The sequence below is a fragment of the Triticum aestivum genome, chromosome 3D, assembly GCF_018294505.1.
Source record: "Triticum aestivum cultivar Chinese Spring chromosome 3D, IWGSC CS RefSeq v2.1, whole genome shotgun sequence".
NCBI lineage: Eukaryota > Viridiplantae > Streptophyta > Magnoliopsida > Poales > Poaceae > Triticum > Triticum aestivum.
Window position 1 is genome coordinate 325664103 of NC_057802.1, and position 24788 is coordinate 325688890.

Below are 24788 nucleotides of genomic sequence, written 5' to 3' on the forward strand. Positions count from 1 at the left end.
ATATTAAAATTCATAAAAAAACTCAGATATTTTCTGTAACCGAGAGAAGTTCATATTGATAACTGCCAGAAGTTCACGTACTACATGGTGTGCATTTGTATTAAGAAAAGAATAAAAAAGCAAAGGCTAATTTTGTTGTTGTTATAAGTTCAAGTCCTCCGTCGGAGAAAGTTAAAAAATTATTGTGGGAGTGATATGTACAAAAGGAATATCATATGTGTAACACTAATGAATAGATGAGAAAATTACAAAGGAAAATACGTCACGGAAGTTCAACTGAAAACAGCAGGAAGTTCAACTACTAAAGTGGATGGATTTCAGATGAAAAACTTTTAAAATCGTTGCGAGTATGAAAGAACGATCAACATGGGAAAGTTGCATGTTTACAGAAGCTTTACACCGGTATATCACTTGCTCAATTCCGGTGAGTGTTTTGGTGAGTGGATGTAGATCTACGGGCAAAAAAGCACATGAAAAACAGAGTGAACTTCAGGTAGACATGCCGAGAAGTACAAGTTCTTCACGAGGTGCATATTCGAAGAATCTGCTTCGCAATAAAGGCAGAACGAATGATCCCGCCGTTTTTGAAATTACTTGAAAACGGTTAGGAATCAGAGAAAACCATCAACATAATTTTTTTTCGCATTTTTCGTAGCTTTTCAACGGTATATTATTTGCCCCATTCCGGTAATGTTTGTAGAAATTACAACGAAAATTCGTTTTTAGCCATTTTCAAAATTGACTTAAAACAGAAAGGAACTGGGAGAAATAATATATACCAAAAAGTTTCACATTTACTCAAGCTTTCCAACGCCATATCATTTGCTGCATTCGGACGTACGGTTAAAAAATTAGCTTGAAAATACGAACTCGGTGGAACTTGTACCGTTTTCTAAATTACTTTTAAACCGTTCAATATTAGAAAAACTTTCAACAAGAGAAAGTAGCGCATTTTCATAAGCTTTCCAACGCCATATCATTTGCCTCAATTGGATTAGCCGTTTAGAAATGCCATCGAAAATACTAACTCGGTTGTTCAGTTTGCAAAAGTTTACGATTTTCCATATTACTCTTTAACCATAGGAAATTAGAGAAAACTTTTAACATGTGGAAAAAGCGGTTTTGCAGCAGCTTTCCAATGCCATATTGTTTACCTCATTCTGGTAAACGGTTTAGAAATACGATCGAAAATACGATTCACGTTTTTTGTATGAAGAAAAAACGGTTTTCAAAACTGCTCTTAAACCGCTTACATTTTGCCAAAAATTTAACTTGGGTCATGATATTGGTGTCCATAGCTTTCCAACGGTATATCGCAAGCTCCATTTGGGCAAAGTTGACGGAAGTTCAACCTAGAAGTGGGAGAAGTTCAGGTCGAACAAGTCGGACAATAAAATTGCAAAAAAACAATTTCATCACGACCCGAGAACAAAATCCGCCAATGAGCGAGATTCCTATTTAAAACGGTATTTAGTTGCTAAAAACGTTTCTAGATTACACTAACATCATATAGAACACGACTAACAGAATAGTTCGCGGGGGAAGCCACGATTGTGAAGATAACCTGAAGGTCGGGTTCGTACAGAGGGAAGTTCAGACGCGTTACTCAGGCAGTTCAGGTTGTGATCAGAATATTATTCTGATCCCGTGATCAGAATAGTGTTTATGTATATATATATCATCCATTTTTTTAATATTATCTATATTTATTTTAAAATGGACGGGCGCAACAATGCACCCATCAACGACCTAGTGTATATGAAAAATACGGCCGGACCTGGCCTCGATCTACTCATACGATGCTACAATGTGTAGTCGTCATTGGATCTCACATCCAATGGTCAGCCCCAGAATATTTTCAGAAAAGCTGTTCGGGAAGCCCATAACCGTGCCCTAATCCACAACCCACAGATATTGGCCGTTGGATGTGAGATCCAACGGCCGAGATCACATCATAGCATGGGAGCATTTTAGCTCCCGTATCACCTGATATTTTTCCCAGCTTATACCTGTCAATTTCCTTTCCAATCCGTGTCTCAATTGAGGGCGTGTTCGGTAGCCCTCTGGAGTTTCGATTTTGATTAGATATTTTTTTTCTTTTTTTAGTAAACTGGCATTTGAACCGGTCGGCGCGACTCCCGTATCACCTGATACTTTTGGAGTCGCGCCGACCAGTTCAAATGCCAATTTACTGAAAAAAGCAAAAAAATATCTAATTGAAATCGAAACTTTTGACCTAGAAGCTGGCTCGAGGCTACGTGCAAAATCGCGGAGCTGGAAATAGCTGGCTCAGTGGAAAACTGGGAAGCTGGAATCGGCAACAATTATGGGCGTATGCCACTGCCAAGTGATCGATGAATTGCACCAACCGTTCCCTCGAGGCCCCTCCACCTCACCCGCCCTGGCCGCCGCTCTGCACCGACAGCGCCGGCGCCCGCGCTTTCCACCGCCGCTCCGCACCTTCAGCCCCGGCGGCCGCGCTCTCCACCTCCGGTCGTCCGCCGCCGTCGCGGACCGTCTCCTTCGTCCCCGATCACCAATCCCCGCCCTGCTCGCCCTCATCCGCCGCTCTGCACCGACAGCGCCGGCGGCCGCGCTCTCCACCGCGGGTCTGCACCTTCAGCGCCGGCAGCCGCGCTCTCCACCGCCGGTGGTTCGCCGCCTTCACGGACCGTCTCCTCCGTCCCCGACCACCCATCCCCGAGCAGGCACTTTCTGGCCTTTTTACCTCGTCAATCGCTCGCAACGAGAAGCTGCAGCACCGAACGGATCGCTCACTCCTGGAGTTGGTGGGAAGCTGGCTGCTCGATCTGGGCGACGGAGTTGAGGATTTTGCAGCTGTGGTGAACTACCGAACACACCCTGAGTGGTGGATCGACTACGACCTGACAGCCCCGTAGCGGCGTGGGGATGGCGAGCAGCAACACCGGCGAGCCGAGCACGGCGCCGCAACCGAATCGGTGGTACGACCTTTGATTGGGGTCCTCCTACCGCGACCCCACCCTTACCACCAAGTTCTGCACGCTGATGTGGCCACTTGGTGGTCTTTTTTCCGCTTTTCTTTGGGCGTGCTTGTGCTGTTCCTCACTTTGTTTATTTCGCAGCTTGCTACTCGTTGTATGGATGGTTGCTTTATGTATAAAGCGGGGTGAAAGCCTATTTCGATATATTATTAGTTGTTTAGTTCGACGAGAGGTAGGGGTTTTCTTCAACCAATTGTTGGTATGGTGTGTGATGCCTGTTTTGGTATTCGAGTTCTGGAGTTCATCGAATCGGTTGCCATAGGGTGTCCTGTTACGATATTTGGGTTGTGATTACAGTGGAGACGTGTAACTTGTTAGAGGAATAACAACTTTATCTCTTTTGCATAGGGTCAAGACCAATATACACACAGGTACATGGGAAGAGATAAGTAGGAATCTAGTGCAAATGGAACTACCAATCACTTTTGTGGGCTTATTATTATCTTCTGCTAATATGTTTTGATCTGATGAATTTGTCTTGTTGATCAGATAGCGGTTGTTGAAATTATGGAGTAGTTTGATGTCAATAGCAAAAGAAGCACCGCAAGGTCTTGTACAATGCACGGTGCTGAGTAAAATAAACCGAGTTCTTCTTAAGCACCGGTGCTTATCTCTATAGGAGGGGTTGCCTGATTAGGCATCTACCCTCTACAAATAAGCACAGGTGCTTAAAAAAATCTGGTTTATTTCTCTAAGCACCTCTCTTAAGCACCTTGCATTGTACAAGGCCTAAAGATTTAGTTTCACAATTTAGATTCTTTTGGCCAACAATATGTTGCATTTTATTGCATTCATTCATATATAAATCAGCTTTATTTTATTTAGCATTTCATTGTTCTGGTTCAGTGCTCTGGTATAAAGATTTCATTATTTCTTTGTCCCGTTATTGATGGAATTGATTGCAATTATTTCAATGCACTTTGGTTTTATGAAACATTACTACATTAGTGTTTGGAATAGTAATGAGAATTGAAACTATAATACATATAATTTGTTATATTTGCTGATTTTATAGTTGTAGAATATTTATCATATATCAGTAGCATGCATGGTGCATGCTAAGGTGGGTCTTTTCTCATGCATGGTGCCTGCTAAGGTGGGTCTTTTCTCATGCATGGTCACATGTTGAGTTGGCATAGTTGCATGTTAGAGAGAATTAGATATAGTGGCCACATGAGAGCACATGACGAGAATTTTTACCCGGAAACAGTCCGTCCGACCGATTTGGAGCCACCACTGCATTCCACATCTACATGGAATATCCCGCTTCAAGGAACCAACTCATTCCATTCCACCACCTCAACCAAGCACGTGAATAATCTCCAAATCTAGAACCGGCCCATTATATTCCATCTCAGGACCTCAACCAGACACATCCTTATTCTTTCTCTGTTTGGGCTTCCCACTGGTAGTACACAACAGGTGAAAGGTTTATCCTTTCTACTCTCTTTCTAAGTACCTGGAGTTAATTTATTGTTTAAGTGTTTCTCCTTCCTGCTCTCTTTTATTTCCAAATTTTGCCCTTATATACATATCCTGATTTTCAGTAGGAAGTAGCCCCTTTTCAATTGGAGATTCTGAAATGGCATCACTGTGCGTTACGATTTATCTCAAACCCGCTCTTTTGTAATTATATCGAAGTTATTTTTCATAGATCTTAACAAAAATAAGTCTTGGGCATTGTAGCTTCTGTAAGGTTGGGCACCTTTTTTCCTGTGTATTTTCTTACACAAACAATTTGAAGTGGAGCTCTTATCAGTAGTTTTTGTAGCGTCTTTTGTTTCGTACTACAAGGCCATATTAAAGACATTTCACCTTCTCTTTTCAAAAATCCCCAAGAAATAATTCAATTGATTAACCTAAACAGTCTAATTTTGTGTCCCCCATACTATGTGCAATTGTTTGTCTAAGGAAGTTTCCTCTCTTTGATGGCTTGAGATGGCGGCCATTGTTGGGTTGCAGAGTGGCGAGAGTAGCAAATTGCTTTCCTATGTGTTTATCATCCTGCAGTGTCCTTGGTCACGTAGCTTTGTTGAGAATCCAGTGCAAGCACTTTTTCGCTTTAGTTGCCTGTCTTCCAGGAATTTCCTTTCCATGTGACAGTCAAACTTTTCACAACCGAGTAGTGTATCATGCTTTTTTCTTTCTAAAATTGTCACGTGCCATGGAAATGCTTTGGGCCTCATATTGATCTTACATAACCTTCTTCTGTTTTCATGCTTCATGTGATCTAAGTATTGAGCCATGGGGTGATGTTTAGGCATTAATTAGTGACATTTAATCTTTCCAATTATTAACTCCATGTTTCCTCAAGTTATATTTTATGCATCTTCTGTGAATTTCTTGCTACACACTTATCAAGGTAAGCATAGCTCATCATTGACTAGGAAGCAGGCAAGCTTCCTCCTCTATAGTATCTAACAGAACCGAGTACTCTTGTTGATCCATCAATGCTCATGTGTTCTTATTGTCTTACGGTATCAATCATGTTTTGTTTTGCATTAAATCATTTTTGTTTGTTCGATCTTGCAGATGAATTTAAGCCAACATCTATTGACAAGACTCAAGCTGGCTCTCTGCAGAAGAGCAAAGATAACCGGGTAACTGTGGAATTTCATAACAATCAGCCTGGCAGGCCAAAGGTGGCATTCGAGGGAAGCCAAGAAGAGTACAAGGATAATGATGGTGTCTTGTTTTTGATGGTGAGACCTTTCGCTTGGAACGATTGCACCGGGCAGTCAAGAGATTAAGGCATGTCCGGGTTCCGGGAGAGTCTGTAGCAACTTCCTTGGCAGCTACAACTACTGGAATGGGTGAATCTCATTCTCCTCCATTAGCGAAAGTTGGCAAGTTGCCTGCAACGAACAAACCTTCTATACACTCAGTTCCGGTAAGTTCTGTTAGCATGTTACATGCCCTAGCTAAATTTAGGTAATTGCTTCATCATTTGTTCATTTTTAGACCTGGGAAGAAGAGGACACGAGACAATAGGTATCCCGTTATTTAATTATAGGTACTTTCTAAACTAACAAATATTAAAGCACATAGTGTCTTTGTCCAGAGTTCATTGTCACCATCGATGCTTCATCTATATGTACTTGCAACTCTAGTAGATTCCCTAAATCCCACCTCCCATCTAAAAAACTGCCATTTTAAAGGATTCAGGGTGAAAATTCACTCTAGCAGATTCCCTAACCTACCCTCTATCCCTTATTTTTTTAGAGTCCACTCTAAAAACGGAGGGTATTCCTAATTTTTTACTTAGTTTGGCCAGATCTCGAAAAGCATCGGCCTGAGCCAAATACTAGTACGGCCTCTATCTTAGCTCTGCTCTGGCCGAACAGCTTATTATGCAAAATATTTCTATTCTATCTCAAGTATTCTAAACCGGATCATTTTCCTGCTTTCTCTTCATACGTGAGCTCCAACACACAGTTCTGCTGCATCTAGCCTGCTGCACCTGGCCTCTAGAGCTGCAATCCTGTGGCCATTCTCAAACAATGTGTCAACCAATTAGCTTAACTACCAAAACTAAATAATTTGGGCGACCATACAAACCAGATCCAAATTAGACTATCAACACCTCCGTCCGACCTCCAGCAACCAGTACAGAGATGGAACGGACAGACGGATCAGTAACAATCTTATATAGAAGTCGGGAGATACAAGGGAGATTTGGGATGACAAATCAGCAAGCAGAGGATGGGATGCAGTAGCAGTAGGGGGAGAGGAACGAGAAGTTTGAAGACGATTCATCCATTCGCTGTCATGCGGTGAGTTGCCTCTCCTTCTATATAGGTGATGTTGCAGCATAGCCTTGCTAAGCCCAAGTTTCAATAGCCCATTCTGAAGAGTAGGCCCATGAAGAGTATAGGGGCATGACCCTTGGAGCATGACATTCTCGCCCTCTTAAATTGCGGCTTGTCCTCAAGCCAAGGACGTAGTTCCAAGAAACATCATATCCGCCAGGATCCCATTGTGTTTGGACAGGTAGACCAATAATGCCTGGACAAAATCCAAGAGCCAGTGTAGCACCATCACACCATCACTCTAAAATCTGAACACAAGCACCAGGGTGGTCAAGGAAGCAACCTTCAAGGCTCAAGCCATGTGGATTATGGCCGAGAAGCATCAGGTCCCAACCATGGTCTATTCCAAAGGGCAACTCCAACATGGGCCTATCTGCACTTGCATATAGGCACTCGTTCCTCATTTGCAATGGTGCCCAACAATGAAGATATAAGATTCCATCATCCCACTTAGGAAGCACTCGTTGTACCACATGAAATGGCAAGGATGAAACCTGGGAACTCCATGGAGTGCAAAAAGAGGTGGGTTGCATGATCGCATTGTACCTGTAACATCATATCGTATCAAGGAATTGTTGTTGATTCCAAACTGATTTTTAGTAGCTGTAGCTGCACCAGAGTTCCATGATCCCAACACTTTGTTGTCAGCTGGTGGGCCGGAAGCTGCAGCGTGAAACTGTACTGTGTTTCTGCACATGTTGGGTACAACCATACGCTCTGGGAGGCGAGGATGCTGCTCTCTGTAGTGGGAATTTTTTTCATCATTGTAAATAGTGTCATGAGTCCAGAATAATGCACAAGCATCAGAATGATTTGTGCAAGACAATGCCATGCACATGCACATGCTGCAAGTGTGCTCCACCATTTGGATGTAAACCCTAATAGGAACATAATTAGGCATCTTGGTATCCCAATGTTTTGCAGCCCCCAAATGCAGAGTAGCATCAAAATAGGATTAGCTGGTTGTAGAAATGGAAGAGTGGACCACCAATCCATTAGGTGCAGCACGTTCCTTCTAGGTTCATAAAATGGTGTAGAAAATGCATTCTGAACAAACCACCAAAATAAAGGCATGCCTTCACAACAACCATTGATTTTCCACGAGAAACCAAACTGCAACTCCATGGTTATCCCCATAGTTTCATTTATGTGCAACTCCCCATGGGGCGAAGTACCCAAGCCATGACTGCTACCCGGAGCCGTGTCCGCCTGGCGCGTTTCCGTGACCATGTCTAGCCCACCATTGTATTTCCGTCATTGTTTTAATGGCGTATTGCGTTTTATGGTGAGCGACCCCCTTTATAGCATTATAGCGACGATATAGCGACACCATAAAGGTATTGCGAGCCTGGGTCTGTATGGCGATTGACCCCCTTGCTATAGCGACGAGATACATACGCCTTTAAAACAATGGTTTCTGTGACCGTGGTCGGCCAGTAGGACCACTATTGGGTGCGCAGTCACCACGATCTCCAGAGCCGGGACAAGGAGCCCGGGCAAGGAAAAGGCAGGAGCGCACTTGGGTGAATGAGGGCAGCGCCGTCGTCGACTGGAGGATCACGAAGGCCTCTCAGCTTTTTTTCGAGCCCGTCGATCATCTGGAGGGTGAGTGCAGTTGCTGACTGGTTTGCCCAAACCCAGGAGGGCCATGGCGACGTGTTGCAGACAACAACAATAATCGTTGATGGAGAGGTCGCCGAGGACGGTGGCGTGGAACTCTTGGCCCAAGTGCAGCGTGCGGCCGGCCTGGTTGTCGAAGTACTCGTGTAGTCGGGCCTAGATCATGTAAACTGAGGATTCCGGCAGAGCGACGACGTTGATCAGGCCCCCTCGATGGTAGAGGGACCACAAGACGATGTTGTTATCCATTTCGGGATCAGTGAGGCGGTTGCATGCCCATGCTGAACATGATCCTGCACATGGTGGCGAGCGTGGAGGAAGTTGATGGAGCTATGCCATTGGGTGAAGTTGAAGGCGTCGAGGCCCATCTTGAATTGGATGAATCCCCTAAGGTCCATCGAGGAGAGCATCATCGGTGCCCGAGGCACGGGGCTGGGCAGCAGAGGCGAAGGGGCACCAGATGCAGGAGGGAGGTTCCCAGCTCCAAGCTCAGCACCAAGGTCGTGGCTTGCTTGGGAGGTAGGATCGGGGGGAGGAAACGACAGCTGCGGCAGTGCCGGAGGTCGACATGGGAGAGGGGGGACGAGAACGTGGCTTTGATTACCAAAAAGGAATATGGAAGTGCTTGATATATTCATTAAATTATTGTACATGATACATATGCAGGTGAGATCCCCTACATGCAGGGCACGATTAGGGGAGGTAGCGATAGGCTAGATCGCTTCTGAAGACTAGGACATATTGTCACAACAGAGGGAGTGAGGCGTAGCTGCTTGATTGGGAGTAGCTCTGCCAGATAGCCATTGGGTGTACATGGCCGATCTGAACGAGGGTGAAGCAGCGGGCGGGAGGAATCACAATACATTGGTGATGCAGGCGGGAAGCAACAGTAGAACTGTTCTGGGGAACCGGTTAGAGAAATTGGTCGGAGGAGACTGAGGAAAATGAGATCAAAGCAGGGTGGTTCAAGATGTGAACGACATGATATGCTGATGAGATTCTATCAAAATGGAGAGGCCGATACCGATTTTTTTCCATTCGGAGGCTGAGTTGCGGCAGCCCCCCCTCGAAACCTGGGTTCATGATACCATATGGGAATCTGGACCAATATGGATATGTAAGGAGACCTAGACCAATACTAATACTCTTTAACATGTAGTACCACATAGAAATACTCGGAATAACGGGGATAGGGAAAACAAAGGAAGTTGAGTGGTAGAAATCGAATACTTCGGGATTTTGGTTGAGGATCTTGGCTTGGAGTTCGAACCTAGTTATTTTGCTTGTGCCGCTATTGATAGTATGGTTGTCCTTAGACTCATTGTGCATTTTGGGTTCACCAAAAGCCTTTAAATTACATGCATGAGCTAGGAGGCAACCACTTGGTAGCACAAATATAGGGGTCGCCACTCGCCAACGATGTTTCCACTTAGGGGCGTTTGGTTTGCTGGCCATCCATAGGTGGTTGAGGGATAGCCAGATTTTCAGATGGTACCGCGCGTTTGGTTGAGGGGATAGAGTGGCTAGGGATAACCAGATTTTCAGAATACTCTTGTCAAAAGCTGGTTGGCCTCATCCACGAAAATCTTGTGGATGATGGCAGCCACCCATGCTCGGCACCTGCCGAAATGTTATCTTCTTATCTCTCGCCCTCCCTTTCTTTCTCGCCCGCGAACGGAAAGTAGGCGGCGGCGGCGATTTCGCATCAGGTGGCGGCGCGGTGAAGTAGGTGCTGCCCCTCTACTTCTCTACCTTTTCCATTTCTCTCGACGTGTGGGTGATCCGCCAGCGGTGGCAGCGTCTGGTGCTGCGTGCCCTCTCTTCCTGGTCTCTCTCTCTCTCTTCCTTGGATCAACCGTGGAGGAGGACAGTGATCGACGTACTCATGACGAACAGCTCACGAACATAAAAGTTCGCCGCGCAACTTGCTTGCGGTTTTGCTGTTATCCTTCCCTTGTTTTCCTTGCGTAACGGACGTGCGATCCGATCACCAGGCCCTCTCTGAACGTGCCATCCCACGTCCTATGGATCAAGGCCACACATGCAGCTACTGGCCCGTCGTAAAAGAAGCACGACTCGGCCCTACTACTACGCAAAGAAAAACAAACTAACGTGACACCATGCAAGGTCGTCACCCACATGCTCAGTTCTTTCTTTTCATCTTTTGTACAGCGTATTCTCACCTGAGGTACTGAACAACCCATCCACTTGTCATCCTTCCAAAACAAACATAAAACTGGTTATCCCCAACCACGATTTATCCTTCCAACCAACAAATGAAATTGGCTATCCTTAACCAGGCGGACAGGGATACCCTCAGCCCATCCATTCTCGCCTTCGAACCAAACTCCCCCTTATTACCAAGTACTATTTTTCTGATATAGACTTGATAAAATATTAGTCCTCTTATTTGCCTTGTCATTAACCACTAAAACACAATAGGGCTATATGATGCATTTTAAATAGCGCCAACAAAAAGTCACACTTTTGCCTTAGTTCAATACTAATCAGTTCAAAAGATTGCCAACAGCCTTTGGAACTGCACAAGATAAGTCTTATGTTTGTGATTTGCTAAGTAAATCATTTCATCGTGCTATTTTATGACATACCCAAATATTGGTTGCATTTTTAACTGAACCTTGAGTTGCTTATTGAAAATACAGTCCCGCTGATTGCTGTGTAAACCGTAGGGTCCTATTTGGAATATAAGATCTCCATCATTGTGCATAGGAATTTCTATTCCATGGCAATAGGTACTGTTGTGCTGTTTGGTTTGCACTTTGCAGGAATCAATCCAAAGGAACGCTGTTGCAGGTCATAGGAACAACGTGGTTCCCTCTAATTTCACCGGAATTAAGGTCCGAGCTCTTGTTTTGCGGAAGTCCAAAAGACCAAGATAGAGTTCAGATCCCACAAATGCAACTTTTGTTTCTCATGGGCGTGGTTCAGGTTTGAGGCGTGTGCGAGTGTAGTGTGCACGTGCGCCGGTGCATGGCTTGTGTCTAGGCAAGTCGGGGGTAGTGCATGGGCTGCCCTCCTACAACAATTGCATTGGATCTTGGGGATAGGATGGCTGGTTCACAAAGACCATGCTGAAGAATAGGTGAACGTTAGACCACTGGTGCATAGATGGTGCTGCCTGAATATCTATGTTATGGTTGTTTCTTTTGCTCAAAGTTAATTACCCTTTTACCATTCCTGTGTGTTGGTATTCCTCTGTTTCAACCGCCAGTTTCTTTTATGTCCCTGTGTTTTTCCTCTGTTTTAACACCTGGATTCCTTACCCATTCCTGAGTATTTTCCGAATCAGTGTTTTCGGTTCCCTCCGTCCCCATTCACATGGCACCCTTGTTTTTCGTGTTTGAACTTTGACTATCAGTTTCACCAGTAATAATTAATTATATGAATTATATGTCATAAAACTTACACCATTGCTAACTATTTTACTACAAATTGGACGGTATAATTTTTGTGACACATAATCCACCCTTTGTCAAATTGATGTTCAAAGTTGAACCTCGAAATATGTGTGCGCCATGTTAATTGGAACAGAGGTAGTATTGTTAGTTCAACAGTGATTCCCAGCCTCCCACCCATTGCCACTACAGTACAACAGTTATTCACAAAACCATTGCTGCCTCATCTACTTGTTGTCGTGCCATTTCACGCTCACCTCCTACAATGCCGCAGTCGTCCTCCTGTATTGCATGTTGTGGCACAAATCCTCCTTTCTCTCGTAGATGCACCTCACAGGCCTGTGCACGCTAGTTCATTTGACTGAGTTTATATTCAAACTGCATCAAGTAGCAACTGCACTTGCACAATATTTATAACACAATATTGTATCGTGAGTTTGTGACTAGATTTACCTGCAAATGTGCATCAGTGTGCGCCCTAAATTCATAGTTAAAATTGTCAGATGATGAATCTGTGGACATGGTTTATACAAGTATTGTCTGGAATCTTAGCCGACCTTCATGATTTGATGCTGTACAATTTCAGTCTAATACTAGATATTTCAAGAGGCCCTTGTATCTAATCATGATTCTGACTATCCTGCAGTTTGAGGTTGAGCACATTGACATTGGTGAACCTGAAAATCCAGGTAACTGCTTTAATCTGCTTATTCTTGTATATGTTCATGATGTGGAAATTAAGTTATTTAGTTTCTTTTACTGCCTTGAATACGGGCCTCTTTGATTCTAGAAGATCCTTTAAGTATATTTTGTAGGATTGTATTGAACGCTTGTAGGTAAGTCTGTCATTGCAATTTGCAGTCCTGTTTTTCAGGTTTTACTTTCCTGAGATAGGCTAATTCACTCCTTTGGTCTTATTTAAATCTGTAACTTGTTGTGGCCCTGCAATGTTGTTTCTTTTATCGCCCCTTGAATGTTTCTGTAGAAGAAAACGAGCCATGCCAAGCCCAAACAGTTGCACATGAGTATTTGGATAAGTAGCATTTGTTCCGAACATTGTCTTTGCGTTTACGGGATATTGGCATACCTATTCGTGATAACCTCAAATGTTTTGTTATAAAAAACGAGGCATGCCAAGTAGCATCGGTTCCAATGTTTGCGGGATAAGTAGCTTATGTATTCTTATGGTTAGGATTTTTAAGATGGGGGGGGGGGAGAGAGAGAGAGGGCTCATACCCTAAGTGAGGCATCACGCAAAGTCTTAATCCTTCTGTTTCTTGTTGGATCTCAAAGCGGTGAACGTGCTAGTCCATTATACATAGAAACCACTCGTGGCTTGATCCACAGTTGAATCCAAACTTTAACTCAAGCCATTTGGCTAGCACGGTTGCTCGGTGATCTGAATGGGAGAAAGTTGACACCGTCAAGCTCAAGTTGGACAGCATGTCCACACTGGCACTCAGCATGAACCCAGTTTTCCACTAGCGGAGCAAGCATATCGACGTCCGGTATCATTTCATTCGTGAATGCATGGAGAATGGGAGCATCTCTGCTGATTTTTTTGGCACCAAGGACCAGCTTGCAGACATCCTAACAAAGGCATTAGGGCGGGTTCGTTTCCATGAGCTTAACACAAGGATTGAAATGGTCAAGATCAGCGCCAAGTAGACACACAAGGATCAGGGGGAGAATGTTAGGAGTAATCCTTGTGTTACATTTACTTTGCTAGGGAGTGGTAGTCAGGTCGGCTGTACCTTCCTTAGTCAGTAAAAGGTAGTATATGCATATGCATCTAGACAACTAGTAGTCATTTTGTTTTTTGCATGTACTAGCAGCGGCTAGAGCTGCATGGTCGGTTTAGCATTAGAACCGACTTCCCCATGTACTCTGTAGACCCAGAAGGCAGCCGTACAAACTATCCTGTGTTCAGCCCAGCTCCCCTCTACTTCTATACTTCAGCTTATTTCTAACACTCCTTTCTCCATATCTTTCTTGAGCTAACACACCGTAGCTTTGATACCAAATATTTTTTTAACACGGGAAAGGGGACCAGAATGTCCCCGAAGCTGCTTCATATATCAAAAATGACGGTACACCACAAAGAGGAATGATGTAGGGCCAAGCCCTTTTGCCAGATCTTCATGAATTGGAGGTGCATTTGGGGAGAAAAACAAGGCACAAGGGGAAAACACTCTTTTTGACAAGATCCACACACAAGATACTCAGATCAGAAGCCCAAGGGATAGTTCTCAAGCATTCAACAACAACAAAGGAAAAGATATAAAGGCAGTTCATCCAAATCTATAGGAGAGATGGGTCTTGATAATCTACAAGAGGATCCTTTCTCCCTTAGGCCTTGTTCGGTTAAACCTCTCCTAGAGGGGATTGGAGAGGTTTGGAGGGGATTGAGTGAGATTTTGACTTGTATGGGATTTAATCCACCCCAATCCACTTCAATCCCCTTCAATTTTGTTGCAACCGAACAAGGCCTTAGGAGGCCTTGACAACGATGGATGGTTCTTCTCCACTTGGGAGCCTTCATCTCCAATGGAGGAATCCCACTAGGGTGTGACGCCCGGATAATTAGACTACAGTAATCCCGCGTTAATGATGCCATGTCACCACGATTACTGTTGTTAATCTTTTGTTAGTTCAAAATCGATTCGAAATTCAAACTAAAAATAAAGTCAAACGGTAAAGATTTTCAAATATTAAAACTAAAATGTTGGGGTGTTGCCAAATAATGCATAGGTAATTATTGTGGAGAAACCACATTTTTATAAAAGGTTTAAATACACTTAAATGATTAAAATAGTAGGTAAAACTATTAAATAAATACCTTTTGAATATTATAAATTGCTAAACTATTTTGATCAGGGGTAAAACTTTCTGTGAAAGTAGTTGGAGTTGTAACTCTATTTTAGGTACGGGTTTTACTTTTGTAAAACTGTAATTTACTAAATAGATAAAAGAAAGCAGAAAAGAAAAAAAGTAGAAATAAAACAAAGCAAAAAAAAGGAAGAACCCCCCCGGGCCAAGTGGCCCAGCTGGCCACCGGCCCAACTAACCCGAGGCCCAGCCGGCGCCCCCTTAATGCCCACTCCCCCCCGTGACCTAGATCGGGTCAACTCCTCCCGCACGAACCCCCCCCCCCCCGCACTCCCTCTCCCTCGTCCCACTCCTCCTCTGCTCCCCCGATCTGGATCGAGGGAAACGGCTCCCCGACCCCGTTGCTGCGACCTTCGCCGTCACCTCGCCAACCGCCGTCGCAAGGAGAACCACCCCGCCGCCCGGATCGACCGCGCCCGCCGTCGCCGAAGCTACATCGTCTGACGCCATCGCCGCGGTTCTCTCCGACGCCGGTGCTCCCCGTCACCGTCGCCGAAGGCGTCCTCGCCGGTTTGCCTCCTCCTCCTCGCCACCCTCTTCGTCACCGACCTCGTCGCCGTCCTCCTCCCCACGGGTCGCCCCCGAGCCCGCTGCCATGCCCCTCCCGCTCCCCTGTGAGCGCCTCCCTCTCCTCCTCTCTCCCCCACCGCGCCGCGCCCGCGCCCGTCGGCGCTCTCGCGCGCCCCTGTGGTCGAGCCCCTCGCTCGCGCTCGTCCCCACCCATCGCTGGCCGCGCCCAGTGCCCCGCCATGCTCACCGCCCCGCCTCGCCCACACTCGGCGCCGCGGCCCACGTCCCTCACTCGCTCACCGCCGCCCCGCACCGCTCCTCCCGCACCGGCCCACGAGCCTCGCCGAGGCCACAGCCTCGTCCCGCCGCGCCGGGCTATGGCCACCACCGGCGCCCCCCTGATGCCCCGTTCGGGTGCACGGGCGCCCATGCCACACCCCGCGCCCGTTAACCCTGTTGGCCCCATGGGCCTATGACAAGTGGGCCTAGCCCCTGAACGAAAAAAATGATAAAAAAATTAAAATAAATAAATAAAAATAAAAGATAATAATAATAAAAGTAATAAATTAATTAATAAACATTAATAAATATATAAATAAGAATAAATAATAAAAATAAATAAATAAATAATTAATTAATTAAGATAATTAATTAACTTATTTAATCATGTTAATATTAATTAATTAAAGTTAATTAATCCTAATGAATTAATCTAATTAACCTGTTAGTTTAATTAAACAGAATTAGTTTAATTAAACCCTAATTAACCTAACAGAGTATGACACGTGGGTCCCACTGGACCCACGCGGCAGTTTGACCCAGTCAACCCCTGTTGACTGCTGACGTCAGCATGACATCATGCTGATGTCATAAATCCATTTTTGAATTAAGTTAAATAATTAATTAAATTCTAGAAATTAATAGAATCTTTAGAAAATCATATCTTTTAATCCGTAACTCGGATTAAAATATTTTCAACATGAAAGTTGCTCAGAACGACGAGACGAATCCGAATACGCAGTCCGTTCGTCCACCACACCTCCCTAACCTATCGATCTAGCAACTTTCCCCCTCCGGTCCGTCTGTCCGAAAACGCAAAACATCGGGAATACTTCCCGGATGTTCCCCCCCTTCGCCGGTACCACCTACTGTCGCGTTAGGACACACCTAGCACTGCTCATTGTCATGTCACGCATCGTCATGTTTATGTTTGCATTGTATTTACTGTTTCTTCCCCCTCTTCTCTCCGGTAGACTACGAGACCGACACAGCTGCTGCCCAGTTCAACTACGGAGTTGACGACCCCTCCTTCTTGCCAGAGCAACCAGGCAAGCCCCCCCCCTTGACCACCAGATATCGCCTATTCTTCTCTATACTGCTTGCATTAGAGTAGTGTAGCATGTTACTGCTTTCGGTTAATCCTATATTGATGCATAGCCTGTCATTGTTGCTACAGTTGTTACCCTTACCTGCTATCCTACTGCTTAGTATAGGATGCTAGTGTTCCATCAGTGGCCCTACACTCTTGTCCGTCTGCCACGCTATACTACTGGGCCGTGATCACTTTGGGAGGTGATCACGGGTATATACTATATACATTATATACATGACACATGTGGTGACTAAAGTCGGGTCGGCTCGAGGAGTACCCGCAAGTGATTCTGATGAGGGGGCTGAAAGGACAGGTGGCTCCATCCCGGTAGAGGTGGGCCTGGGTTCCTGACGGCCCCCGACTGTTACTTTATGGCGAAGCGACAGGGAAGGTTGAGACCACCTAGGAGAGAGTGGGCCTGGCCCTGGTCGGCGTTCGCAGATACTTAACACGCTTAACGAGATCTGGGTATTTGATCTGAGTCTGGCCATTTGGTCTATACGCACTAACCATCTACGCAGGAGTAGTTATGGGTATCCCGACGTCGTGGTATCAGCCGAAGCTCTTTTGACGTCAGCAACTGAGTGGCGCGCGCCGCATTGGACCGTAAGCTCGTGCTTGTATTAAGGGGCTAGGTCTGCTTCCGGCCGCGTACGCAACGTGCAGGTGTGCATAGGGCGATGGGCCCAGACCCCTGCGCGCATAGGTTTAGACCGGCGTGCTGACCTCTCTGTTGAGCCTAGGTGGGGCTGCGACGTGTTGATCTTACGAGGCCGGGCATGACCCAGAAAAGTGTATCTGGCCAAATGGGATCGAGCGTGTTGGGTTATGTGGTGCACCCCTGCAGGGAAGTTTATCTATTCGAATAGCCGTGTCCCTCGGTAAAAGGACGACCCGGAGTTGTACCTTGACCTTATGACAACTAGAACTGGATACTTGATAAAACACACCCTTCCAAGTGCCAGATATAACCCGGTGATCGCTCTCTAACAGGGCGACGAGGAGGGGATCGCCGGGTAGGACTATGCTATGCGATGCTACTTGGAGGACTTCAATCTACTCTCTTCTACATGCTGCAAGATGGAGGCTGCCAGAAGCGTAGTCTTCGACAGGATTAGCTATCCCCCCCTTATTCTGGCATTCTGCAGTTCAGTCCACTGATATGCCCCTTTACACATATACCCATGCATATGTAGTGTAGCTCCTTGCTTGCGAGTACTTTGGATGAGTACTCACGGTTGCTTCTCTCCCTCTTTTCCCCCTTTCCTTTCTATCTGGTTGTCGCAACCAGATGTTGGAGTCCAGGAGCCAGACGCCACCGTCGACGACCACACCTACGACACTGGAGGTGCCTACTACTACGTGCAGCCCGCTGACGACGACCAGGAGTAGTTAGGAGGACCCCAGGCAGGAGGCCTGCGCCTCGTTCGATCTGTATCCCAGTTTGTGCTAGCCTTCTTAAGGCAAACTTGTTTAACTTATGTCTGTACTCAGATATTGTTGCTTCCGCTGACTAGTCTGTGATCGAGCACTTGTATTCGAGCCCTCAAGGCCCCTGTCTTGTATTATGATGCTTGTATGACTTATTTATGTTTTAGAGTTGTGTTGTGATACCTTCCCGTGAGTCCCTGATCTTGGTCGTACACATTTGCGTGCATGATTAGTGTACGGTCAAATCGGGGGCGTCACATAGGGGAGGTAGATGAGCTAAGCTCTCTTTTCTCTCAATTCTTAGCTTACCCTAATGAGTAGGCGGGGGAGATATATATGTATATAGGCTAGTCCATGAAGGGGTAAGTGGGAGAGGGATACATGTACCTCGGGCCCGAAACTGCACGCAGGCAGGGGATGCTGGCTTGAGGGCCGAACCTTCTGATATCCGGGCTTGAGTCCGGATGTGGGCAGGCTGGATGTTCGGGCTTGAGTCCGGATGTCCGGCGGCTGAGCAGGACAGTCCTTCTCTTGTTCTTCCGTCTTCGTTCCCATGCTTCCCTCATGGATGGTGTAGTCATACTCTTCCGCATGAACTCCTTGCCATGTGTGAAGCTCCGCTCAAACCTATGTATGCACGAGGTAGGAGGATCAAGTAGTATACCATCCTCGAAGGGGACAAGAAGACACATGTATGAAGATTCACCTTTATATCTTTGAAGTAGATGTTGCGCGGGTCTTGACAATGGGGCTCTTGACATGGTGATGTCCGAAGGGTGCTCCGCACCAAGGACCCTGAAAGAAAACTAAGATTACAAAACATGTCCTCCCTTTTCACAAACAGCGAGACTACAACCAGAGCTAATGTGGATATGGCCGCCGCGTTATTTGCCCGGAAGAAAGAAAGGAAGAAATTCTGGTTGGCAGCGGGAGTGAGGAAGGAGGGTGGCCAGAGTCCAGCACAGGGCCGAAGTCAGTGACCAGCTACACAAATGAGAGTTCGGGGGAGGGAGGGTCCATGTAGGTTTCAAATTGATCTGATACCAAATGTTAGAAGTAGCTAGACAAGCTCTCGCCCAAGGACTCTCCTTTTTCTAAAGGATGTGATGCACACACACACACCTTCCTCTCTTTGTCTTGATATGTTTGTGTATTTATCTTCTCAATGTAGCACAGGCCAGGGGGTACACAGCCTTTTATGTAGGACTTATAAACTATCCTAGCCCCAACTATCTGTTTACTCTTCTACAACTAATAGATAGTTTGGCGCTTGTGCTATGAATTTCACTAGCAGTCAGCTTACTTCTGAGTGCACTTACTACCATGCAGCTGTGATATAGCTGGACTAGAAGCTTTAGGCAAGTTGTATACAGCAAAATGAAAAGCTACAGCTGCTGACATATGCATGGGTAGCTAATTTTTCATGCCTATTGTACAGCATCCACAACTTGATTATGACTAGACTAGGAAAAAGGCCCGTGCGTTGCAACAGGTATGAAATAAATTTAAGAACTCGTGTGGTAATCAAGAGTTTACCTGCCGGCAGTATCAATTTGTAGGTTCCAACACGTCTGCTTCTGCTTGAACTTCCCTTTGTCTGAAACTACTGGGAAGCCATGCCACTATCAAGATGCGACGCTAATCCTTAATAATCAAAAAATGGTACTATTTAGGTATGGATGTGAAACTGGCCTATAAAGAATAACTTATTGATCAAGCTGATTAATCATGGCAGATTTATGCTACTTCCAGAGATTACACAAATAATGAATTATTATATTTGATCGTCGTCCACCACCTCAGCCATGTATGCACAACAAACCTAAGCGGCAATCATCCTCGAAATCCAATCCCATCCCGCAGTTCTCCTTCAGATCCTTACACAAGGCATCTATTTTCCTATCTGTTAGGTGTCAATAATACCACATACTAACTCCATGCTAAACTGAAAGTTTTGAATTACATTGCCTTAATTTTTAGACCCTCTAGGTGATGCTTTTTCATGTCTAGAATTGACCCTCGAGGTGATGCTTTTTCATGTGCTTGACGTGCTTGTTCACTTGATGGGACTGAGAGTTGGCTAGATGTTAGCCCAGATTTTCTTGTTGCTTGCCTACGGGCGGATTATAACTGTATGATACTTCGTTAATAAAGCTCCTATATTCGATGCAAAAAAAGGCAAGAGCGTAATCAATCTATACTCCTTGTGGACTAACATTGAGAAACATAAAAACAGTAAAAGCTTTGACACATGCTGCGCCACTCCTTTGTTGATTCGCAGTTATGTCGACTAAAGCATTGTCTATGTGCAATATCCTATTTATTTAAGAAATTAAGACATAATATTAGGCATGAGAGACCAGTCCAATTTTTGTTGTAAAACTGCAGGATGTTTCAGGTCCTCTAAATCAAATTAGATAAAATTAAACACTTAATTACTCATGTCTATGATGACCCAAAGAAGGTGTCAAGCAAAGCATATCAGAATAACTTTATTGTGTGCTCCTTTATCATGGCCGAGAATAGAAGGATATATGAAAAAGAAGAGTAGGAAGACCAAAGTAAAACAATAGGATCTGCTTAAAATTTTACCATACTAGATGATACCCCGCGCGTTGCTGCGGAAATTGTAGGAAAAAAATGGATATAGACAAAGGAATATAAATAATTTGAAACACTTGTTAAGCAAGCAAGGCAGGGTACAATACATCATGAATAGAGAGAGTTTACTTCTTAATATAGGAGTATAAACGCAAATCTATGAAAACACCCATAGCTCAGAGAAGATATCAAGCAAAAGGACTCCTTTAGAGACCAAGCATGTATTCATGGGAGATAAATGGAAGTAGTCGGCAGTCGCATTTCTATTTAAGGTGATTAATACACCTATAAGTAGTTCATGTTTGCAAAGAATGGCAATGCGAATTACTCCCTCTGTCCCAAAATAAGTGTCTTAACTTTGTACTAAGTTTAGTACAAAGTTGTGACACTTATTTTGAGACGGAGGGAGTAGTTGGTAGCTGAATGTCCCAGCACTGATTGAATCACATTGTAACTAGTAATTTTCCCTTTTGTCCTAGAAAAGTAGGCAGTTGGAAACAAAAAGATGGGGTGCACACAAAATATAGGTTTGATCAAACAAAGCAAAGATGGAGTCTTCATTGTTCTAATCTTAAAGCCGAAGAAGCACAAGAAATGCACTATGTGAGACAAAAGAGCAATTCACAAAGATGGAGCACACATAAATGGTGCTCTGAATTCATCAGTTTGATAACAAACAGATAAATGGTTGCTCTGAATCCTTCACTTCACTAACCAACTAAACTACACAATCATGCATTATAATTCACCCATTCTTGAAGAGCAACAAATTTTTTTGTCAGAACATACTTTGAAACCAGCATGTTACAACCAATTGTCTTGAAGCTGAGTTGAGTAACTAACATCACAATCCCATCCTCCTACGGCAACACCACGAGAATCACATCACAACCAATTACTCAAATCAGCAAAAGAAATGACAAAATAACAAAAACATAACTTTTTTTTGCAGCAAGCAAAAACATAACTAAAGGACGAAAGTGATAAATCTAAAAATTTGATCTAAACATGGTACCTCTTTGAACATAGCTAGACAACTAAAATGCATCTATGTGTTCTCAAATCACCTCGGACTTCTCCAAGTTTCTAATATTGGAGAGAAAGGACATAACGTATGATCTCATCCACGTACTGTAAATATAAATGACTCTGGTTCAGAAAAGTAATGAGTGACTTCTAACATATCAATGTAGACACATAAATCATATGGTATGGTCCCAATAATAATGGCATAATTTATGTCCTCGGGAGTAAGTAATATCACGTTTATATTGATATAATGTGCCCAAAAATAAAAATAAAATTTAGTTTCATGATATGATATCAAGACGAATTACACACCAAACCAATTAGGTTCAGTAACTTGAGCTTGAAGATGTCTCACGTGAACCACTACTACTATCTGTACAAACTTCAAGTCAATATGAACATGATGTATGAACCGAGAAAAACATTTCCCAATTGATTAAATAGCCAAAGGAAGGATACTTAATTAAATAGTATCCAAGTTGACCGCCTTGAGCTTGGAAACAGCGACAAAAATCTCTGGCTAACTCTGCTGCGACAATGTGACAGATTTGACCATAGAGTAGTATGAGCCATGGACTGAATTGAGATAACGTCCAATTATAATTGTTCAACAATAAAAAAAGAGATGCATAGACATGGAAAATAAGTTGGATCACCATAACATGTCTAGCAGGATAACTTCAACAACTAAAAACCTTGTAAACACATAATATTTTGATTATCTAGACATACATCCAGCATATATCAGTAATCACAGGAGATTATGTGTTGAACGGCAAATAAGATTATGGAAGTCATCATACCATCAAAGGAGATTGGTGCAAGCTAATTTCTTCATAGGTTAGCAGATTATGTGTTGAACTACAAAGGGTGGAAGCTGTACCATTGTCAGCGCCACAACGAGTAAGCAGAGCAAGGGAGCCGCTGCCATGACGACAGGAGACCAGAGCACTACCATGGCAGTGAAACAGGCCCAAGACGGCTACATGGCGAGAAGGATGTCCAGCAGGCCCAAGAGAATCATTCAGCCCAACAGAAGGTTCATCGGGCCCGGCTGGACCCGCTGACCGCGTCGCCACCAGCTACTTAGTCCGGAAGCATCGATTGGATCGGCATCCATAGGGATCAGGCAAAGGACGGCGGCTCTCTCTTCCTCACCTACTTCCCCCTTCCTTCCTTCCCCCGCAAGAACACCATCGATGTATGAACTGAGTTGAATTCTTGAGAGTGTAATAGATCGATCCGGTACCTTAACATCCTGGTATCAGAGACCACCACCACCACCAATCTCCGCCGCGACATCCTAGAAACTCGTCAACGCGTCCACGCTCGGCAAGTCTTCCTCGCCGCCATGGATCCGACGCTCAAGGAGTACCTCGACAAGCTCCATCAGGACGCGAAGAGCGACTCCGCAAGCGTCCTCAAGCAGCTGCAAGCGCAGACATCGCAGATCGAAGATCTTCTCCGCTGGAAACCCGATCTAGAAGCCCGCTTCACCAAGCTGGAGAACACAGTCGCCCTGATGCGGGCGACCCCTCCCCAACCAGCCGCACCGCCTTCGTCGAGTGGAGTGACGACCCAAGTTCCTCCGCCACCGCTGCTTCAAGCGCGAGGAATACTCCACGGGCCCAGTGGCCACGGCGACGTCGATCTCACCGGGGGGCTCCCGTCGGTGACCATCGAGTCACCGGCGGCACTCCCAGTCACGGGTACGTCTCAGCACCTGACACTCGCCCCTCCAGAACCCATATCTCCATCATTCCTCGCCAATTTGGGGTAGAATCCACCCCCATGAGTTTTCCTCTGTTCACCGGCAAGAACCCGTAGCTCTGGAAAACGCTCTGTGAGCAATATTTCCAGATGTTCGCCGTTCATGATGCATACCGCGTTCCTATGGCAATTTTGAACTTCTCCGGCCCTGCGGGCATCTGGCTCCAGTCAGTTCAGAAGAAACTGATTGGATTAGATTGGGAGTCGTCCACATCCCTACTCTGCACTTGATTCGGGCGTGACAAACACTAGATGCTCATCCGTCAGTTTTACGCTATCAAACAGCATACTACTGTCGCGGATTTCATCGAGCGATTTGAATCACTGATGAATCACCTCATTTCCTATTCTGAAAGTACTCACCCATATTTTTTCCTGACACGTTTTGTCGAGGGATTGCGACCGGACATCCGCGCGGTGGTGCTTGTGCAGCGACCACCGGACCTGGACACGGCTTGTTCGCTGGCCCTACTTCAGGAGGAAGTGGCCGACGGCGACTTGCCCCCTACAGGCGCTTCTCCAACACTAGCCAAAGGCCAAGCCACGCGGTCAGATCGACCCCACCCTCCTTCTTCAGTCGACCAGCGACACCCGCAGATGGCTCTGAAGATAGGCGTGGGACCGATGCAGCTCGAGCCACATCTGAAACAAGCAAGATCGCAGCACTGCTTCAAATCCGACGAGCAAAAGGGCTTTGTTTCAAATGCGGCGAACGCTGGGGCAAGGACCATGTGTGCCCACCAACGGTACAAATGCACATCGTCGACGAACTGCTTGCCATGTTCAGCCTGGATGATCCAACTGGTGATTCACCACCTGATTCGCCCGTTTCTGAAGAAGAGAACCTGTGCACTATCTCACGTCAGGCTGAAGACGGATCATCAGACCCCAGTGTCCTGCAACTGCAAGCATGGGTGCAAGGGCAAGAAATACTTATGTTGGTGGACTCCGACAGTTCAACATCTTTTGTTGACAGCACCCTCGCGGCCAAGCTTACTGGAGCTACTTCTTTGCCGAGACCATGCCGCGTGCGAGTTGCAGATGGAGCTACCATTCCATGCACTCGTTACATACCTGCATGTCACTGGGTCACACAAGGACACGAGTTCCAAACAGATTTCAAAATCCTCAAGCTGGGGTCGTACGATGCTATCCTTGGTATGGACTGGCTCCACAAGCACAACCCTATGGACATTGACTGGATCGAGCAATACATGACAATCACTACACCCGAAGGCCAACTGAAACTGACTGCAATTTCTTCAGACCAGACGCAATGCTCCGTCATATCAGCTCCAGAACTGCTCATAGCTTGTAA

At 45.3% G+C, this 24788-nt stretch overlaps 1 pseudogene; it reads left to right on the forward strand.

Annotated features, from left to right (window-relative positions):
- Positions 1–2354: 2354 nt before the first annotated feature.
- Positions 2355–24788, forward strand: part of LOC123076285 (uncharacterized) — a 29726-nt pseudogene continuing 7292 nt past the window's right edge.